Source organism: Lepisosteus oculatus, chromosome 18 (assembly GCF_040954835.1).
Source record: "Lepisosteus oculatus isolate fLepOcu1 chromosome 18, fLepOcu1.hap2, whole genome shotgun sequence".
NCBI lineage: Eukaryota > Metazoa > Chordata > Actinopteri > Semionotiformes > Lepisosteidae > Lepisosteus > Lepisosteus oculatus.
This window is the reverse complement of record NC_090713.1, coordinates 12,253,254-12,275,144: the sequence shown is the minus strand read 5'-3', so window position 1 is coordinate 12,275,144 and position 21,891 is coordinate 12,253,254. Positions and strand designations below refer to the sequence as shown.

Genomic DNA, 21,891 nt, shown 5'->3' with positions numbered 1-21,891 from the left:
GGAGTTTGTGTGCTATTAAACTGTTTGATAATAAGCACTACCAGAAAGATGGTGTTAATGAATGAAACATGTTAGTAACAGCTCAGGGACATGAAACAGTATTTTGCTCCCTTAAACACTGAAAATATTTTAGAACTTATCTCCTTCCCACCAGCAGTTCTTCATTGCAAAGTACTGAGGCAGGCTAAACCGATGGTGTACTATATAAATTACCAGTTGCGTTCTGTGAATTTCTATTATATTAATCACAACACACTTAGATCTAAAAAGTGTTTTATTTAGAGCCAGAATAACATACTGTAGCTGTCAGATTTCCTGCTTAATATGTAGATTTGCACGATAATGGATATTTGCACATATTGCAATTCTACCAAAACAGAAACATGCATGTTTTAAAAGGTTTAGAAATTTATTTACATGAAGGAATGGGGGGAAAATGCCAAACAGGGCAATAGGCAAAGTTATAAAATGTAATACAATCTCTCCATTAAGTGCATGATCAAGGTTGCTGAGCATATGACATCACAGAAGACCCGATTATGATGTTGCGATGATGTCACTCATCGAATTTTGAAGTCACCAGACAAGCAGATTTGCTTCTCAGTCTGAAGCCAGAGTTGCAATGGGAAATATACTGAGCTGTTTCCAGTGTGTGTCCTGTCATTGTACACTATGGGACTGTCAGAGAAACACAGAAGAGAAAGCTGATGAATGCTGAGTTGATAACAGAAGAGGAAGGAGCAAGAACTTCTATCAACCAAAACTCAGAGACAAGAGAAGCAAAGCTTTCAGTGCCAGCAAGAGAGAACACAGACCCTACAGTGTCTCAGACAGAACTACAGAACAGGCCTGGGCCACTTTGGAATCTGGACTAGAGAGTAACTCCATCCCCACTGAGCTCACACAGCACAGAGACGAACAGGAGAAAATTCCAACAGAAGATAATCAGCAAAAACACGAACAAGCAGTCTTGGCCAACAATGACAATAACTTCAAAGGAGGAGAAAGAATGAAAGAGTTGGAGGACAGGGATGAGGAAAGGACTCCTAAAGAAAATAAGGACATGGGAAACAAGGAGAAAGAGGGAGAACCTACAGATAACAATGAAACACCAAAGGACGAAAATAAGCAACATGGTGAAAATGGTGCCAGGGGTGAGGATGAGATTGAAAAAACAAAGAAAGAGCCAGTAGACAAATTGACAAAGGTGAGGAAATACAGGAGATGTAGAGCAGGGCACAAAAAGAGGAAAAAGACATTGGTGCCATTTTCCTGGGAGAAGAAGCTTCCTGTGGAGCAGACACAGAGAGAAGCACACCCAGCCCCTCTGAAGCCCCTGCTGTGCAGCTGCAGTTCCAGCCCCTTGTAGACACACACAGCTCTGCAGCCGACACAGAGGCCCCAGCTGAACTGAGAGGACAGGAGGGCCACACTGATGGAGACCTCTGGGTGCCCCTGCACAGCCCTGGGACATGAAGGGCTAAAAGCTAAAGAAACACAAAAGAGACTTGAGCCCGAGAACGAAAAGGGAAACACGAAAGCTGAACTGAAGACAAAGGAAAAAGAGGTGGGTCCCATGCTTAACACTGAAACACAAATGGAAGAAAATAAACAACATGGTGAAAATGGTACCAGTGGAGAGGATGAGAGAGAAAAATTAAGGAATTAGCCAGCAGAAAGAAATGCTGATGTTTTTTTAAATAATGACAATGTGAGAGCAGAGTGTCAGAAGATAGCGAGGAAGTGACACCTCACAGCACTGAACCCCTGCTGTTGCCCGAATCACAGAAACAGAGAACACTCTGCTCTACTGGAGCTTCACAGAGCCCTGTTCCTGCCACACTGCTCCTTCACCCACAGGAGAATGATATGGAGAGACAGACGACAGGAACGGAGAAGCAGGAAGTTAGAAATGAGTCTGAATGTATTGACAGTAGCCAGGAGAAATAAGCAAAAGATGCAGGACAAATATGTGCTACAGCAAACACACTCAGAGAAGAAGGTATGACAAAGGATGGGATGGGAAGACAAATGTAGAGCAAACATAAATTCAGCAGTGTGCAGACCAGACACAGGAAGAAGGATTCCAAGTCCCTGTGAAGCCACTGCTCTTCCGCTGCAGGACAAAGGGAAAAAGAAAGAGATGGCAGCAAAGGCAGGAGGGAGAAATATCAGTGATGACTCAGTATCCCCACAGACCCCCAAGGTGAGGTCAAGTACCCCAGACAGAGGCAGACAGAGTCCTTCACTTTCCTCTGAGCCCCAGACATAACAGAGGAGAAGGAGCACTCAAAGCACAAAGGAAAAGAGAGATTTAGTGGCAGAAATGCCAGTAGCTCTCCCACCTGACAAAACACCTGACAATGTGGAACAAGATGGCAGGTCAAACGTACTCAAGTTGAGCTGCTCCTGCTTCCCCATAGCCCAGCCAGCACCGCAGGGGGAGGATCAGGGGCAGAAAAAAAAAGAGAAACTTGGTGGATGTAGGGGCTGCACCTCCCCCATCATAGAGAACACCAAATAATTCCTGCACCATGGAGACACCGTTCAATTACCCTACTGAGACAGAGGGATAAAGGAAAAGAGGGACAAACAAAACTGACAAGGAGGAGAAAGTGTTGCAGAAACAAATGAGCAGAGCAGCTACTGTACGTTGACACCTGAGTTCATCATACTGACAACAGGCTTCCACACTGGGGCTGGATAAGTCCTCTGACCTCACAGCCTGGGCTAGGGAGCAGGGGAGCTGGGGAGCATGTGTCTTCGTCCCCAGAAAGCCACTCCAAGGCAGTTCACAGGGAGATATTGACAAACAGGAGCACAGAGACTTTCAGGAAGCCAGAGGTCATGTCTCTTGTGAGACATCAGTCTTCAACTCAGGGGCAGCAGCAAAGTTCAGACACAGAGTGGGTCCCCACCGGTGGGTTCATTCCAACATTTGTTTTCTGGAACAGTCAGATGAGGGGCAGAGGGCAGAGATGGTCCTCCTGCCCTGTCCAGGTCACACCCTGCTCCCAGGCTCTCCCTCCCTTTCACAGACAGTGAAACAGAACACAGGCAGTCAGGGAGTGACCACGGACCATGGCCCACGAGACCAGCAGACAGGAGATCTAGTGCAGGATCTGTAGGTGTGCAAGTAGGAAACAGTGGAACTCAATACATCCATAACCAGACAGGCGAAGCCATGACCCGTCAAGGCATTAAACAGCAGAGAGCAGAAGCCTACCTGACCTCCTGTGACACACTGAAACGACAGTCTGGCCCTGGTGGGAAGAAAACTCAAAAGTGAAAGTCCCCCCCATTGCAATTTTTTGAAATGTTAACTTTCAAATTATTTTAGAGGTGGTAGATACTGATCTAAACTATGAAGAAACACATACAGTTATAAGATAAACAGAAAATGCAACCGTAGTGTAGATTCTTAAGGAGAGAATAAAATCTTACTGATCCTAAACTTCAACTTTTGACATTTAATACATGGCATTTTTTAAAAGAATTCACAAAGTATAGATCTGATTTTTCCTATTCAACCAATGCAATCTGTATCCTACGGATCATAAACTTCAATTTTATTTATGTCAGTCAACATTATCTTGTCATGTAGCTACTGTATAGCTACACAGGTATAGTACACTGTGCAATTGATTATCTTTATAATTATTTAGTGCAATGATTTTGTATTAAAAATTGTATAGATGAAAATAAAACAGCTTCATTACTTTAAACATACACTCTACTCCGCCCTTCATACAGTGTGAATTCATTTTTGGTCTCATGTGATATATTTTTGCGTTGGAAGTGAGTTCAGGTAAAGTGTGCTTTCTTCTGAAGCAGCCTACAGAATAGCGTACACAGTATCTCCTGTTGAGTCCTGTGTTTCTCCAGCACACAATGCAATGCTTTTCCGGTGTACCCAGCTCAGGAGAACAGCCTATGACATCATTTATGGAGACATCAGTTCAGGCAGCGTCACCCAATCATGGCACGGGTATATCCAATATTTCCGTCCACGTGGATGAATTTGTTTGGCCCTCACTGATATTGTGTTTTAATGTCCTGCCTTGCTTAAATTTCTCTTCTACTTTATTTTCATAAGTCATTTTTGCTTGCAGTTATATCACCCTGCAGCTCTCAACTGGCTACCCACTGAAGCTCAGCAGGGTTGAGCCTGGTCAGTACCTGGTGAGTAGTACCAGTACCAGTATGTGTGGATTTACAGTTTAAAGCAATGGAACTGATTGCACTTATAACTGTTCATAACGGAACCATCATTGCTTTTATCTCTAAATCCCACACAACTGATCCTAATGCTTATCATGATTCTGTTCATAATTGCTAAAAATTGCAAGATTTCATTTTGACTAAACCCCAGTCAAAAGTAGATCTATACAAATTCTGCAGCGTTGGATATTGAGACCATCATTAAACCAGCCAAGCTCACTGTAGCTTCTAAATGTGTTTAGCAAACAACATAACAGGTTGTACATACACTGACGTAAGCATTGCTATTTCGTAAGTACGAGAACAGTATCTCGTAATTACAAGATAACAAATTATCTCATAATTACGAAATACTTTTCTCGTAATTACTGTTATGCAGGGCCCATGGTTGGAAAAGGGGCACAGCAAATTAATTATTTTTGGAGTCTGTTCAGCGGTGAAGACTAAGGAGTTTACTGGATGATGATAAAGGGAAATAGAAGGAGGGATATTAGATGGATGTTATGCGCAAATGAAGCAGGTAGGGCCTTGCCTTGCAATCTCTAGGAAACCATTATACTGTAGGCATGGTGAATCGGAGATTCTCAAAACTTACCTTATATGATTGGAAATGAATACGTGATCGGATCAACGGAATGCTGAGAAGAAAGAAGTGCTCTTTTCCTCTGGTTTAACAGTCTGTGCAGCAACAAAACAATCCATTTAAACAAGAGAGTGTGGTGTTTATTTTTGTCCATGAATAAATAAAGTATTTTTGTGTTGAATTAAGTGTCCTTCTTTCAGTTGGGTAAGCTTGATTAGCATGAAACAGCACGTGGTCATTGTTATGATTTCTCTGTTTTTATCAAAACCCTCAACTCATTCACTTGTGGTTATTTTGGAAACATTTGGACATGTTTCTATTAACTACATTGCCGTCGATATTGTAGCAATAGACAGAATGAAACACTTGGAGTTTGTAATGTAGGGCGCTCTGAATGAGTTAAAGATTGATGCAGGACGAATAAATGATTTCCCTCAAGCTATACTTTAGTGGCAGTACAGTAGCAGTTTGAAATTATTCATTGTATTTAATAAATCATTTAGCTTTGTACATATTGTGATATTAAGAAATATCAACAAATTCAGTATAGTGTCCATAATATTTGCTATTTTAGTTTTTCAAAGAAAACTCATCCCGACAGCTGGGTTTGAACCCCAGACCTCTCACATGCAAGGCACATGGCTAAGCCCCGGACCTACACACTGCTTAACAACTTAAGCATGATGCAGATGTTTACAAAGAAAGTGTACTACCATGATAAATTGAGCTATATTAATATAATTATATTGTTATTAATTTACACGATTCCATATTAAATTCTATATTAATCAAATTCTAAAAAGTATGTGTGTTTTTACTGTTATAACGAGCGCAAATATTCATAGAAAGGTTAAAACATTATAACGTTTTATGAAGTATATAAACTTATTATAGTCAGAAGGAGTAAAAACGTTTCCAAAATAAACACAATATGTAACCGAATGAAATACTTTGATGCTTAAAATGTTTAGGAAAAAAGTGGATTACTGGTGTGTATTTTTTATTTAAACTACCAATACCAACCATATACAGTTTACATAATATATTTATGTTCCTAAATTAATATTGTTTATGACCTTCAGACATGTTATGCTCCTCTTCTTTTTAGGCTCAGCTACTAAAATTTCACTTTTGTTGTAAAATTCCATATTAATATTCAATACTTTTGATTTTTTGATTTTTTCATTTTCACAACTCCCTATTTGTAACTGTATTAGCCCCTCTCTGTAAGTGCACTGTTCACGTACTGTGATATAATAAAAATGTTTTATAATATATGGTTGATGTCTATTATGCAATAATATATTTAATTTAATGTTTACTTGTACTATTTTAATGTTTCTAGAAGTTTCCCTGATGAAAGACACATTTCTGATTTAAGTGTTATTGTGTTATATAAATGTAAAACATTATTTGTGCAAACTAATGTGCACAAAACCAATGTGATTGCTTTGTTTTATTTATCCCAATAATATCATTATCAGGCTTCTTTGTTCACTGCTACTTTATTAAAAGATTACATTGAGAAAGCATTGTATATGACATTTAAAAATAATAATTTGATAAATGTCAAAATAAGCTTGCAGATACAAAACTAATGCTAATGCTTTGATATTCTTAGACATATTTGCATTTTACTGAGTGTCAAATACTGATAATGTAAGTGAATGTAAAACATACAGTAGAGGCAAATCTATACAGTATGTCAGCCGACATCGCAACATTTCTACAAAATACTGTTTCCAGGGAGAGCAGAGTACAATATACAGTAACTTTCATCCACAGTGAGCTTGTAACCAAAAAATACAGTATTTATACACTTCAGTTTTCATTGGAACAACGATGGTAAAGATTAGGATTAGAGCTCTGTACTGTATAAGAGTTAAACTTTTTTCCCATTGCAACTATAAAGCCACTCACTAGTATTACACAACAACAGTACCTTGTTTTATTTATTTTTTAATTGAGTAAGTCATTAATTTTATGATTTTATGACAAGCCTGTTCATATTAATGATACAATAGTTTCCTGATCCTCTTGAATAGAAATGGCTTTCAGTTTCTCGTTGTCTTCTCTCAAAGCACTTATGAGTGTTGCAATATCTTCCTGACAGAGAAGATGGTATTTTTCCATGCCCAAGATTTCACACAGTTTCAGAGAGATATCCTGTAGAATGTTAATCACCACATCAAAGATGATGACATATTCAGTCTGTTTCACCAACACCTGTGCTTTCCTTGACAATGTGTTGAGCATCTGTGTGGCATTCCTCAAGTCTTGCTGGACAGTCACCATGTATGAGATCTTAGAGGAAATGTCTTGAATGTCATTCTGAATTTGTCTTAAGCATGCATCAGTGTTGTTGAGCTCCTCTCTCTTCTTTTCAACCATTTGCTCATATTCCTCTACTCTACTAAGAGATGTGGTGACATTTTCCTCAGATGTCCTCAAAGCCATTTCAGCAGTGTTGGCAGCCTCTGTGGCATTGTTTAAGTCCGTTTGATAGACACCAATCAGAGTAGCTCCTGAAAAATGAAAAAAGGAAAAAAAAAACAATAGTGTATTATTTTGTGTCCAGGAAAGACCAATATGAATTGATATTTTCATATTTTATTCTCATCCTTGTGTGAAAGCACATTCACCAGAAACCTCTGGGGGAATAACCTGCTTCTTTCAGTCCCCTGACCAGTTGCTGGAAGATAATTGGCCAGGAGAAATTTAAAAGTGGGAAGTGGAGGCTTTCTGGGTAAGTCAATGGAATTATGTCTGCCATCTGGAGAATAGAAGGCCTATTGGCTCCACTCAACATAGAGAAAAGGACTGACTGACCACTGAAGGGAGACTGAGACTGTGTAAATATTGTTTTGAAGCCAGTAAATGGCTTAGCTGCTTGGCTATGATAGTCAGAGACTTTATGCTTCTGACTACACTTTTCGATGAAGGTTTCGTTTTGGTATTTGGTTGTGGCTGTTTTTTTCTTTATTTCACTGTAGTGTAAATAAAGAACACTAGTATTTTTTAATCTTAATGCTGTAACAAACTTCTGATTTCAAGTAACTTTGGGGTATAATGTGGATATGTAAATATGTTGATTCAGTGGTAGAAGCAATTTTGGCACTTCTTTCTACCAAATGTTATTATTACTGTACACTACATGTCCTCTTTCAGCACTTACCTATTATAGTCCCAATAATAGGAATAAACATCAGTCCAATTCCAGTGTTTCTAATAGCTTCATCATGCTGCATTCTGGCTTTAATATCATTAACAATCTGCTGTTTGGACTGAAGATTACTTTTTGCTGACTGCAGTTCATTTCTGTGTCTCTCCAATATTTCAGTGTTGGCTGTGAGCTGGTCTTTCAGGTTGGCCAATTCTGTTTTCTTGCTACCATGTTCTCGTTGCAGCCTGCCCTTCTCCATTGTCAGCTCCTCACAGTGCTTGTCCACCTTTTCCACTTTGCATGTTGCAGCTTTATCTGATCGTTCTAGCCATTCCTTTGCTGCCAGAATCAGTTTCCTAATGTCTGCATGTTCCTGCTCCATGTGATTTCTGTCCACAACCAGGAGAATCGCAAAGAGATTCTGCAGTGAGAGGACACCTTCCTTCATGGATGATATAACAGCCTCACCAAATTCCTCCAAGTCTTTGTTACAGATGACAGCGAGTGACTCTACAGTTGACACTGACATGATTTCTCTACAGAAGAGAAGTTTCAAGTATTAGAGTTCAATAAAACAGCTATTACTACAGATTTAAGTTCAATATTGTGAAACATGCAGATGCAGCCATTATAAATGAATGGTACAACCCCGTATCGCGCGAAATTATCTACAGTTCACCACGTTGTACCGCAGTACGTGATTGACTAGCCAAAATGAACGACAGGGGTCTCATGATGTATTGGTTGTTAGTGAAACGATATAATCATTTAATCTCTTTACTGTGCATGTTTTAATAATATTGAATATTAATATGGAATTTTACAACTAAAGGGAAATTTATGTAGCTGAGTAAAAACAAAAGAGGAGCACAACATGTTTGAAGGTCATAAACAATATTAATTTAGGAACATAAACATATTATGTAAACTGTATATGGCTGGTTTTGGTAGTTTAAATAAAAAAAATATACACCCGTATTCACTTTCTTCCTAAACATTTTTAAGTCTTTCATTTGGTTACATGCTGTGGTTAATTTGCAAAAGTTTGTATGTGATCCTGACTATATTAAGTTTATATCATTCATAAAAAGTTATAATGTTTTAACCTCATCTATGGATATTTGTGCTCGTTATCATAGTAAAAAAACGCAAACATTTTAGACTTTGATTAATATGGAACATAACATGGAATCGTGTATCTAAAGAATTAATTTAAGGATCTAAATCTATGTATCTTTATAGCTGGTAGTATTACTGTAATCCACTTTCTTTGTTAACACGTTTTATTTTTAATTTGACTCATTCACGCATGTTAAAGTATTATGTACACTATATTAACAGTTTTTTGTATATATATTATAACATATTCACTGTTAAGTTATATTAATAATGAAATAAAAATCGTGAATACTGTTAACTCTTCAACCGGTTTAATTCAAAACACTTTATTCAGTGGGGAATTTCACAGACGCCTCAAGCCTTAAAATGAAATCGTATATATTGTGATTAGGATTGAGAATAACAAAGTGGTATTAAAAATACCGCTGAAACTATGATAATGTGTCTGGTCATTATTAACAGTATCAATTTAATTATAATAATTTCAAGCTTTCAGAGTCATTGTTTTCTTCAGTTTTCATGAGCTTCGCATATTAAAATACTTATTTATGAGACACGATGTTTCAGATTTCAATAACTTTGCCCACTAGCTAACACTTCAGCTAACACACAGAAGCAAACTGAATATAAAATGTGCTTGCAAGAATAGTGATTACAAACATTAAAAAACATACTTGATTTATACTGTACAGTGTATCAAAATAATCTATGGTGACTACACTGCCCACTAAACCTCTTTCCCAAATTTTCACGGGGGCAAAGTCACGTAGCTGATTCACAGCTGGATGCAATTTTATCTAACAATTCAGATATTTGTTAACATATTTACTTAAACTAGTTCAGGTGGGTAGCTGTGTCAGCATGCATAGGCTGCAAAGGAACAAGAAATAGTTTATTCATGCTGAAAAGAGAAAAAGAAAACAAAATGAGCCTAGAAGGTTCCACGGCCAAAACATTGTGTTTTCTTTCTTCTCTTTTTGTTATGGATTGGGTAGAGGGACCGAAACCAGTGAGTGAACCCACTTGCGGGAGCTGACAAAGCCTAGCCGTGATCCAAAGAAAGCCGTAGTCGAATGAGTGAGCCGAGAGTCCAGGGGAAGCCAGAGATCAAAAGGGAACGAGTTACCGAAGCCGAAGCGTGATCCGAAATCGTAGACAGTAGAGCAATCCAATAGTCCAGGGGTAGCCAGTGATCCGAAACAGAGCGTAAGTAAAGAAGCCAAGCCGTGATCAGAAAAGCTGTAGTCTAAAGGGAAAAAAACGTAAACCGAAAGCCAAGACAAACACAAGGTAGAAGTAGGAGTAGCGCAACCAGGAAGCTCGAGAGGAAAACCAATACTGAGCAAAGAGGTAGGGAAAGACAGGTGTTTAAGTAGGATGAGACGAAGGTGTGGTGGTGAATAGGAAAACTGACAGGTGAACTGATTGATTGGGGTTACGCCTACTTCTGCCTCTTCCGTTGCCGGGAGGCAGGGATCGTAACGCTTTTCAGCATGGAATAAACCTATTTCTTGTTCCTTTACTTAAACTAGCCATCTCAGTAATCTCACTGTGTTAGTCTCACTGTACACCTCAGGGCTCATTCAATGTTCACACTCCCAGCAAAATAAAAAACCCATTTGCTGCATTGTTACCTTGCATCAGAGGGGAAGGAAAAGTGCCTGCGGTCATTTTCTTCACTGACAAAGTTGATATAAACTAATTCAAAGGGAGTATTGTGTTAACACAAACTCTGCTTAACAGAGCCTCTTGTAAGAGCTAGGTGACTTTCTGCTATCTAAACCAGTTTTTACAGCTTTTAAAATCACGCAATGTTTGAACAAGGCAGGAACACGTCATTGTATCTTATTTTTTATTTCATTTTTAAAAATAAAATAAATAAAATATCCTGTGTTTTTCTTAACACTAGTTTTTCCATACTGTACTTCTAAAACTTGAACAAAGACGTGCCACATGCAAACAGCATGATGTTGCATCGTTTTAAAGCCACTACAGTACAGCTCATGGGAAATACATTTTATTTCTACTGCATCAAAGGCTAACTCGTTCAGAACAACCGACATTACAAACTCAGAGTTAAAAGGAACATGTCAAAATATTTCCAAGTAATCACAAGTGAACGAGTTGATGGATTCAGTAATAATAAAGAAATCATAACAGTAATCATGCAATCCAACTGAAAGAAGGACACTTAAATCAATATGAAAAGACAGCTAAAACACTTTTATGTACATAGATTGGGTCTTTGTGTGAGCTGTAAGTTCTTTTAACTTCTTAATTAAACATTTGAAACACTTAAATTAATCTTTAATCTTTATTAGTTTAAATTAAAATAATATTAAAACTTATTTTAAATGAATCGATTCCCAGGTGTGAGTTCATAATACCAGAATTACGTATCCCCACGTCTGCGAAATGCCTGATCATTTACTGTAAAGCTTTCAGTGCTTTGTTTATGTATATTCCAATCACAGTGGGGGCAGGGTGTGTGGGGAAAGATTTAGGCTGCAATTGAATGGAGGTTTTTATTTTTCACAGCTTAAACATTGTTTTCTCTGAAAGCGTTTTCTTCCCTCTTAAGCTGATCTTTTGCTGCCAACATATGCCTACACAGCTCCCTACATGAATTATTGTACTTGACTGAGAAAGCTTTAGAGAACTTAACATTTTTATTTTCAATCAATTGTAAATATGATGTTTACTTTGGCGTTTTTATAAATTTTTCACTTAAGTGTATGGAGGAATGTCAGCTGTCAAGGAGAGCTCCCCCCTTTCCCCCATGGACAGACTGATAAAGCAATTTTGAAGTGTTAACTATCCAGCCATTGCAAGCCACTGCAGCAGCAACAAATAAATAAAAAATAAACATTTTTTCTCCTGATGGTAACTGTAACAAATTGTCACGTTTCACATACATGTGAAACAATCATGACATTCTCATCCAATCAAAGTTTTGATGTTTTTTTTATTTTGAAACTGTGATCTTTGACATGCAGGTGTGAAGTAGAGTTAACAGCTTCAGATTTACAAAGTTACTAATAATATCTTCCGTGTTACATTAACATTGGAATGTTCTTACAAGTGTAAAAAGAGGTGATACACAATGTGTCTCCTCTCTAACTCTTCAGTTTACAGAGAAATTCTGCCAGAGCCACACAACATTGTCCAATAATATTCTTTTTGTGTTAAGCAGAATTTGCGCAATAAGCACATTGTTAAATGGGGATGACATTACCCACATCTATATCACTGTACAACATAGGTTTGAGTCAGAGTGTCTGTTAATAAAACAGAACGCCTTTCAATCCATATAACCACTGCTTGATTTCTTTATCCATTTCAGCTAAGTGAGGGGAATTAAATCAGCCAGAAATTCGGAGTGCCAATTGTAAAAATAACCCATCTTCCTTCATTTAAAGAATTAAAGAATTAAAGAATTTCAAGAAGAAAGTTTGTAATGTTCTGTAGGGTGCTCTGAATGAGTTAAACTTTGCTGCAGGTCAAATACTGTAAATGTATTTCCCACAAGCTATACTGTAGTGGCAGTACAGTAGCAGCTTGAAAATATTCATTGTTATTTGTAAATCACTTAGCTTAGAAAATGTTGTGATATTTAGAAATATCAAAAATGTCAATATAGCATAATATTTGCTATTTTAGTTTTTCAAAGAAATGTTTATTTGTTAGAGGAAATATCATGGTGATAACTAAGATTGAACGCCTGGCTTCCAGCATATAAGGCACATGCCTAAGCCATTATGCCACACACATAATCACAATGGTAAGTGTTAAACTGATGCAGACATGCACTACTGTGATAATTTGAGCTATATGAATATAATGATATCATTATCAATTTCTTTAGATATGCGATTCTATATTATATCCCTATTAATCAAATTCTAAAAAGTACTCGTTTTTTTACTGCTATACCGAGCGCAAATATTCATAGGAAATGTTAAAACATGTTTACGTTTTATGAAGTATATAAACTTCATATAGTTGAAGGAGCACGTAAAACCTATTCCAAAATAACCACAGTATGTAACTGAATGAAAGACTTTTGAATGTTTAGGAAGAAAGTGGAATACTGGTGTGGATTTTTTTATTTAAACTACCAATACCAACCATATACAGGTTACATAATATTTTTATGTTCCTACATTAATACCATCAGTGCATTTCTCAGATTAAAAAATGTTTTCTCTAACAATTGAATTGTTGTTGCTTACCTTTGTTAACACTGTTAAGATCTGTGAGTAGTGTAATCTGTAGATAGATCTTGTGCTTCTGTGGGCTCCTGGCAGAGAGATTCAGTTCCCAGTACTGCACACAATACCGATACAAAGCTACAGAGCTTTTTTATTAGAGAGATGCACTTTCACTTTCAATTTCCTGTAACTGGTGTTGTGTATTAGTTTACATATTCCATTACTTTTAACTTTTAAGAATTTATTTTGATTTAATGTTTAATATTTAACTGTAGCATTTGGAAAGTAAAATACACTTTTTAGTTACCTAAAGACATTTATTAAGTTGCAATATGCAATTGGAATACTTAATACAATTAGTTTTATTTATGACTGCACATTTAGTACAATTTATAAAGCAGGGGATGAATTAGAAGGGCTAGATTAAATCAAAATAAATTCTTAAAAGTTAAAAGTCATGGAATATGTAAGTTAATACACAGCACCTATTACAGGAAATTGAAAGTGAAAGTGCATCTCTCTACTATAAAAGCTCTGTGGCTTTGTATCAGTATTGTGTGCAGTACTGGGAACTGAATCTCTCAGCCAGGAGCCCACAGAAGCACAAGAACAATCTACAGATTACACTTCTTACAGATCTTAACAGCGTAAACAGAGGTAAGAAACAACAATTCAATTGTTAGAGAAAACATTTTTTTTAATCTGAGAAATGCAATGATTGTTAGTAAAATACATACCCAACACTATGTGAGTAAATTTGAGTTGTTATTGTAGTTTTTCCTTGTAAACTATTTTACTTAACTGACTATATCTATTGAACTACTAGAACTGTGCACCAAATCTTCTATTGTTATTGTTGACGGTCCCAGAGGTGGCTGTGAAAGCTAAATTAATAGCTAGAATAGTCCCTGTGCAAAAATCTGTGACTGTTGCAGTGGCAATACAAAAATAAGCATATTTTACGTCTTGTAATCTGTGAACAATCTTGTATATTTTAATTATATCAGGGATATGAAGTGTTTAACTACACATAACAATAATTCTAATCTTAAAGGAAAAACAATGAATTACTGAAGGGTTTATCAGGCTAGAGCTCCACATGTATCCTATATCTTCTCAATTAAGACAGGGGCACTCGTGGTGCATTGGTCATTAGTGAAAAGATTTAATCATTTAATATCTTTACTGTGCATGATTTAATCCGCTTAGTATTGAATATTTATATGGAATTTTACAACTAAAGGGAAGTTCTGATAGCTGTGCATAAAAAGAATAAGAGCATAACACGTCTGAAGCTCATAAACAATATAAAATTAGGAACATAAACATTATTTAAACTGTATATGGCTGGTATTGGTAGTTTAAATGAAAAATGCACACCAGTATTCCACTTTCTTCCTTAATATTTTATGCCTCAAAGTTTTGCATTCAGTTACATACTGAGGTTATTTTGGAAACGTTTTTACATGCTCCTACCAACCATATTAAGTTTATATACTTTGTAAAAAAGTATAATGTTTTCATCTTTTCTGCAAATAGGCTCGTTATTGCAGTAAACAAAAGCATACTTTTCAGAATTTGATTAATAGGGAATATAATGTGGAATCACGTATTTAAAGAAATTAATAACAATAAAGTTATATTCATGTACTGTAGCTCAACCAGTAGTATAATACACTTTCTATGTGTGCTTCAGTTTCAGTGCTTCCCGTGTGATGGCTTAAGTGCTTGTCTTATGAGCCTGAGGTCTGGTTTTTAAACCCAGCTATTGCCATAAGTTTTCTTTTAACAAATACACATTTCTCTGAAAAACTAAAATAGAAAATGTTATGGACACTACTGTATATTGACATTTTTTATATTTCTAAATATCACAACTGTTCGAAGCTAAGTCATTTACTAATAACAACGAATAATTTGAAGCTGCTCCTATTGTCGTTATTATTGATAATAAATATTATCAACACTATATTGGATTTGTTGGTATTTCAAAATATGTATATCCATGTATACTTTCGCTCATTATCAAAATAAAATAAACTCATACTTTTCAGAATTTAATTATTTAAGCAATAAGGCACTCGAGGCCTGTGCTATATCGTGGATATACAGATGCAGCCATTCAAAATGGGTGAGGTATTTCGCGGCATACCCCGGTGGGCGTGTCGCGGTATCACGCGGTGTCACGCAGTGTCACGTGGTTAATCGCACGTCATTTGACGCTCTGCCGGAAACTATCCAGCGTCACCTTGTAAAACCGCCAGGGGGAGCTTAACCTCTCATGTACAGCATTTGAGCCTTTAATTTTGAACTGTGTATTACAGCATGTTAATCATCAGTCATTAAAATGTTGGTATATTTTATGAAAGCAAGATTACACAGTTGGACAAAAGTACACAACCTACAGTGCCTTGCGAAAGTATTCGGCCCCCTTGAACTTTTCAACCTTTTGCCACATTTCAGGCTTCAAACATAAAGATATAAATTTTTTTATTTTATGTGAAGAATCACCAACAAGTGGGACACAATTGTGAAGTGGAACGAAATCTATTGGATTTTTGAAACTTTTTTAACTAATAAAAAAATGAAAAGTGGGGCGTGCAAAATTATTCGGCCCCTTTACTTTCAGTGCAGCAAACTCACTCCAGAAGTTCAGCGAGGATCTCTGAATGATCCAATGTTGTCCTAAATGACTGATGGTGATAAATAGAATCCACCTGTGTGTAATCAAGTCTCTGTATAAATGCACCTGCTCTGTGATAGTCTCAAGGTTCTGTTGAAAGCGCAGAGAGCATCATGAAGACCAAGGAACACACCAGGCAGGTCCGTAATACTGTTGTGGAGAAGTTTAAAGCCGGATTTGGATACAAAAAGATTTCCCAATCTTCAAACATCCCAAGGAGCACTGTGCAAGCGATCATCTTGAAATGGAAGGAGTATCAGACCACTGCAAATCTACCAAGACCTGGCCGTCCCTCTAAACTTTCAGCTCAGACAAGGAGAAGACTGATCAGAGATGCAGCCAAGAGGCCCATGATCACTCTGGATGAACTGCAGAGAACTACAGCTGAGGTGGGAGAGTCTGTCCATAGGACAACAATCAGTCTTACACTGCACAAATCTGGCCTTTATGGAAGAGTGGCAAGAAGAAAGCCATTTCTCAAAGATATCCATAAAAAGTCTCGTCTAAAGTTTGCCACAAGCCACCTGGGAGACACCCCAAACATGTGGAAGAAGGTGCTCTGGTCAGATGAAACCAAAATCGAACTTTTTGGCCACAATGCAAAACGATATGTTTGGCGTAAAAGCAACACAGCTCATCACCCTCAACACACCATCCCCACTGTCAAACATGGTGGTGGCAGCATCATGGTTTGGGCCTGCTTTTCTTCAGCAGGGACAGGGAAGATGGTTAAAATTGAGGGGAAGATGGATGCAGCCAAATACAGGACCATTCTGGATGAAAACCTGTTGGAGTCTGCAAAAGACCTGAAACTGGGACGGAGATTTATCTTCCAACAAGACAATGATCCCAAACATACAGCAAAATCTACAAAGGAATGGTTCACAAATAAACGTATCCAGGTGTTTGAATGGCCAAGTCAAAGTCCAGACCTGAATCCAATCGAGAATCTGTGGAAAGAGCTGAAAACTGCTGTTCACAAACGCTCTCCATCCAACCTCACTGAGCTCGAGCTGTTTTGCAAGGAAGAATGGGCAAGAATTTCAGTCTCTCGATGTGCAAAACTGATAGAGACATACCCCAAGCGACTTGCAGCTGTAATCGCAGCAAAAGGTGGCTCTACAAAGTATTAACGCAAGGGGGCCGAATAATTTTGCACGCCCCACTTTTCATTTTTTTATTAGTTAGAAAAGTTTCAAAAATCCAATAGATTTCGTTCCACTTCACAATTGTGTCCCACTTGTTGGTGATTCTTCACATAAAATAAAAAAATTATATCTTTATGTTTGAAGCCTGAAATGTGGCAAAAGGTTGAAAAGTTCAAGGGGGCCGAATACTTTCGCAAGGCACTGTATATATTGTACACACATTAAATAATGTCATACATGTTTAAGATTTTCATTTTAGAAAATGTCCTTATTTTATTTCAGGTTGCCATGGTCAAATTGTTCTGACTCAGTCTCCAGCTCAAACTGTTCTCCCATGAAGCTCTGTCTCAATCAGCTGTACAGCCAGTCAGTCTACTAGTGATGATGTACACTGGTACCTGCAGAAACCTGGCCAGGTTCCACAGCTCCTGGTACATGATGCAACTAACCGTTATACTGGGATTCCTGATCGATTCACTGGCAGTTACTCTGGGACAGTCTTCACACTGAAAATCACTGGAGTCCAGGCTGAAGATGCAGGAGATTATTACTGTCAGCAGGACTATAGCTACCCATTCACACAGTGATACATGTCTGTACAAAAACCTCCCTCAGCTCTACAGAAGGTTCTCGGGCTCATTGAAAGGAACCACAGAGGACTGAGACTGAGAACAGCTGCTGATACAGGTGACCTGAACTGATTTTTTAAATTTAAATTATTAAAAGATTTTAAGTATATTTCCTAAAGATGTTTTTTTCTTAAATAACAACATGGCAGGATGCTATTAACTCAAGATTGTTATAAGAGTATGAATTGTTAAATTGTTGGATCTCTATTTTCACTGGAATGTACTGTAGCATTGTATTTTATTTTGTTTATGATACATGTACAGTATGTTATTTATTCTTTGTCTTTTTTTTCATGTATTTTTATTGTATCTCTGTTATTCCGATATGCATCACAAAAAATTACTAACACCCAAGACGGTTGTTTTGGTTGTGAAGTTGACTTTGACTTACACTATGTGCCCTTTGCTCTTGTTTAATAATCTTACAATCAACAGCTTCTTACTTGGCTGTCGTATTTTGAGATCAGTGTCAAAGAGCTGGAATTTATTTTCCTGGAAATCAAGGACTTTGGTGAAAAGGACTTTGGTGAAATTCACTAAATCTGTTTTGTGCTTCTCCTGCAGCTTGTCTTTTTGTTATTGTACCTACAGTACAGTATATTTAGGAAACAAAACAAGGCCATGAATGTTTTTCCAGCCCAGACAGTGGGAGATATTTTAAGTCCAGACAGAACGTGCTATAAAAGAATTACTGCTGAGGACACTTGGGCTCTTTGCTCAAGGTGATCATTAAAACAGAAATTAATCTAAAATTGTTTGACTAAAATAAATTTAATCTTATCCTATTTAATCTTATTATTTTAGCACTATTTTAGTACTAGCATAATTCTCTCTCACAATGGGTAGATTTTAAAAAAGAAATAAATGTGTTTTATTAGGCAGATCAATAAAACCTGCACAGTGCTTTAGTGTTATTTTTGAGCAACTAAAGTATTTGTGTTAGAAAAATCATGAACAAGAGATGTTTTAATCATTTTAAAATTCATCCATCCATCTTCTAAACTCTATGCAATACAGGGCCACAAGAGAACGAGAGCCCATCCTGAAAAGCAGAGGGCACAAGGTGGGATACACCCTGCACAGGACACATGGCAAACAGACACTCAAAATACCACGGGCAATTTTCCCAGAAGCTCATGATTAATCCACCAGCTTGTCTTTGGACTGTGGATCATCCAGACAAAACCCACAGATTTGTTGGGAGAACAGTTAAGTCCAAATTATTTTGTGCAAAATAATATGCATTTCCTTTTCAGTATATTGATTTGTTTTTCTCTTTGTGAATTCTGTAAAGTATTTCAGACAAACTCTTACAAAACAGTTCTGATAATTTGAAAGTAATTGGTAAGTATTTTGACATCTTCAATGTGACAGAAACTTAAAAACCTGGCAGTTAGTTCACATGTCATTAACAATCAACACTAAATGAAGACAGTACAATATACACATGCTATTTAATCATATTGTTCAGAAAGGACAGCATTACCCCCTTGTAGCCTGGTCTCATCAGATCTCAGAAGCCAAGCACAGCTTAGCCAGATCAGAACCATAATGGGAGACTTCCAAGGAAGATCAGGTTCCTGCTGTCAGTGGAGCTGCTGAACCAGGATTTACAAACAATCCCAGAATGATGCTGGAGCACAAGGATGCAGTGCTGTAGGAGCTGCTGTCCTTCAGATGAGACATTTAAATCAAACTCTAAACACTAACCTGAGATTTTGACATGATTGAGGTGAATAACAAACTCGTGAGTCTGTTCAAGAGAGTGGGAGTGGGAGTTTCAGAGTCATTGATTTCATTACCTGGTCTGTTGTGTACTGAAGGTACCACAGTGGACTGAGGCTGAGAACAGCTGTAGAGCTGCTATAGTTGAGCAGGGGCATTACATCATTCACTCATACAGTATACATTCATTCATCTTTCTAAAAAAACATTTTTGTACATCCCTGAGATGCAGTTACATGCAAAAAGTTATATTACAGGGTCCAGTGTGCTGTTACTGAAGGTGGCATCATCCTGTAGAGCCCCAGACAGTATAACATTCCCCTGCTAAAAGCTGTAAGCACAATTTATGCACTGAGGTGTGTGAAGACAGGTCTGCTGGAATCTGCTGCTGCATCATTCTGAATGATAAATAACACAGTGTTTTTGCATCTTTATCACAGGGATATTCCAAGATTCACACCATGGAGCAAACCTTGTGCCCAAGTTTACTTCATGTTTTCCTGAAGATTTTGTCCATTTTTGATTAAATTAATTTCAGAATTCAAATATTGTTGTATTTTAACAGCACATGACAGTTACTGAGATATTTTGCACATTGTTGTGTTAAGTCATTGACACACAATACTCAAGGTTAAGGTTCAAACAAAATCAATCTAATGTTGTTTGACTAAGTTAACTTTAGTCCTATTATTTTTAGTCCTATTACTGTATATGTAAAAAACTATATTTCCTTTTCAATATATTAATTTGTTTTTTCTCATTGTCAATTCTGTAAAGTGTTCCAGACCTAAGACAGTTCTGATAATTTGAAAGTAATTGATAAGTATTTTTACATCTACTCTGTGATAGAAAGTTTAAAACCTGGCAGGGAATTCACATCTACACAACCATCATCACTAAATTAATAAGAACTGATTGGTCATATTTTTTACAAATGACAACCCACCTGTAGCCTGGTCTCGTCAGATATCAAAAGCTGACACAGCTGGGCCAGATCAGAACCATATCATTAAAATAAACTCTAAATACTCTGTCCCAGAAAGTGGGGTTGTGTTTTAATGTCCTGGATACATTCTGAATTTTCTTAGCTGATCTGTTGTTTACTGGAGGCACCACAGTGGAGTGAGGCTGAGAACTGCTGTAGAGCTGCTATAGTTGGGTGGGGTCAGTACATTTAAATGTAAAATATATTTTATTTTAGGCATTTGTAATTCCCTGCGATGTGGTTGCATGCAAAAAAGTCATATTTGGAAAGTTTAAAACATACAGATGCAGCCATTCAAAGTGCGCGGTACAGACACGTACAGACACGCATCATGACGCGCGATGACGCAAAATACCGCGGTACGTTATTGGTTGACTGACAGGGGCACTCGTGGTCCGTTGGTCGGTCATAGAGATTTTCAGTAAATGTCTTTACTGTGCCCGTTTTAGCATTGAATATTTATATGGAATTTTACCACTGAAGGGAAATCTTAGTAGCTGAGCATAAAAAGAATAGGAGCAAACTGTAACGCGTGTGAAGGCCATAAACAATATTAATTTTGGAACTTAAACATACAGTAAATGGCTGGTCTCGGTACTTTAAAGAAAACATACACACCAGTATTCCATTTCTCCCTAAACATTTTAAGCATCGAAGTCTTTAACTAACGTGATACAGGAGTCAACAAGCATACTTTTAGAATTTGATTAAAAGGGAATATAATATGGAATCACGTATCTAAAGAAATTAATAATGATATAATTATATTCATGTACTGCAACACAAGAATAGTACACGCTGTACATTGTCTGTTGATAATGTTTCTGTAGTGCTTTTTCAGCACTCTGCATGTGACCTTGCCGGTGACGCTGTGGGTTTGGTTCCTAACTCCCACATCACATGCTCTGTGTTTGAATCCTGCTGGAGCCATGACTTTTTTTTTAACAAACATTTCCTTGAAAAAATAAAACGTTTCCCTGGCTCAGAGATTAAATAAAACCTCACTCGCACCAAACAAATTTATATTTCTAAATATCACAACATGATCGAATTTAAGTCATTTTAATAACAATGAATAGTCACCTAGGCGTTACAATATAAACATTTATATTGATTTAAATCGCGTTTTGATTTAAATCGCAAACACGGGTTTAAATATATGTGCTTTTTTATTCACAATCAGACAAATGCAACATAAATTGATATCTTTGTCTTCTAAGCATCTTAATAAACTTTCAGCATAGCTTTCTCCCCGTTTAGATTTATTTTTCTTGGGATCTTGGGATCAAACGTGGAAAGATTAATTTTAATCGTTATTATTTTTAAAATACATTTTAGAAAAGTGTAATCTATACTAAAAAGCTGTACACCACCAGCTATAAAGAGAGAGAGAGAGCGAGAGAGAGCACAGCCAGGAGAGACAG

General features: G+C 37.1%; 2 long non-coding RNA genes across 2 annotated transcripts; one reads left to right on the top strand and one right to left on the bottom strand.

The window, feature by feature from the left end:
- Nucleotides 1-7,048: 7,048 nt before the first annotated feature.
- On the bottom strand, nt 7,049-13,409 carry LOC138224079 (uncharacterized). Its single transcript, XR_011182435.1, has 3 exons — nt 13,319-13,409; nt 7,980-8,503; nt 7,049-7,329 (listed from the first exon to the last, which is right to left on the bottom strand). It is a non-coding gene; the product is annotated as an uncharacterized lncRNA (long non-coding RNA).
- Nucleotides 13,410-13,812: 403 nt separating this feature from the next.
- LOC138224077 (uncharacterized) lies at nt 13,813-19,995 on the top strand. Its single transcript, XR_011182432.1, has 4 exons — nt 13,813-13,954; nt 17,411-17,815; nt 18,775-18,965; nt 19,923-19,995. It is a non-coding gene; the product is annotated as an uncharacterized lncRNA (long non-coding RNA).
- The last annotated feature ends 1,896 nt before the right edge of the window (nt 19,996-21,891 follow it).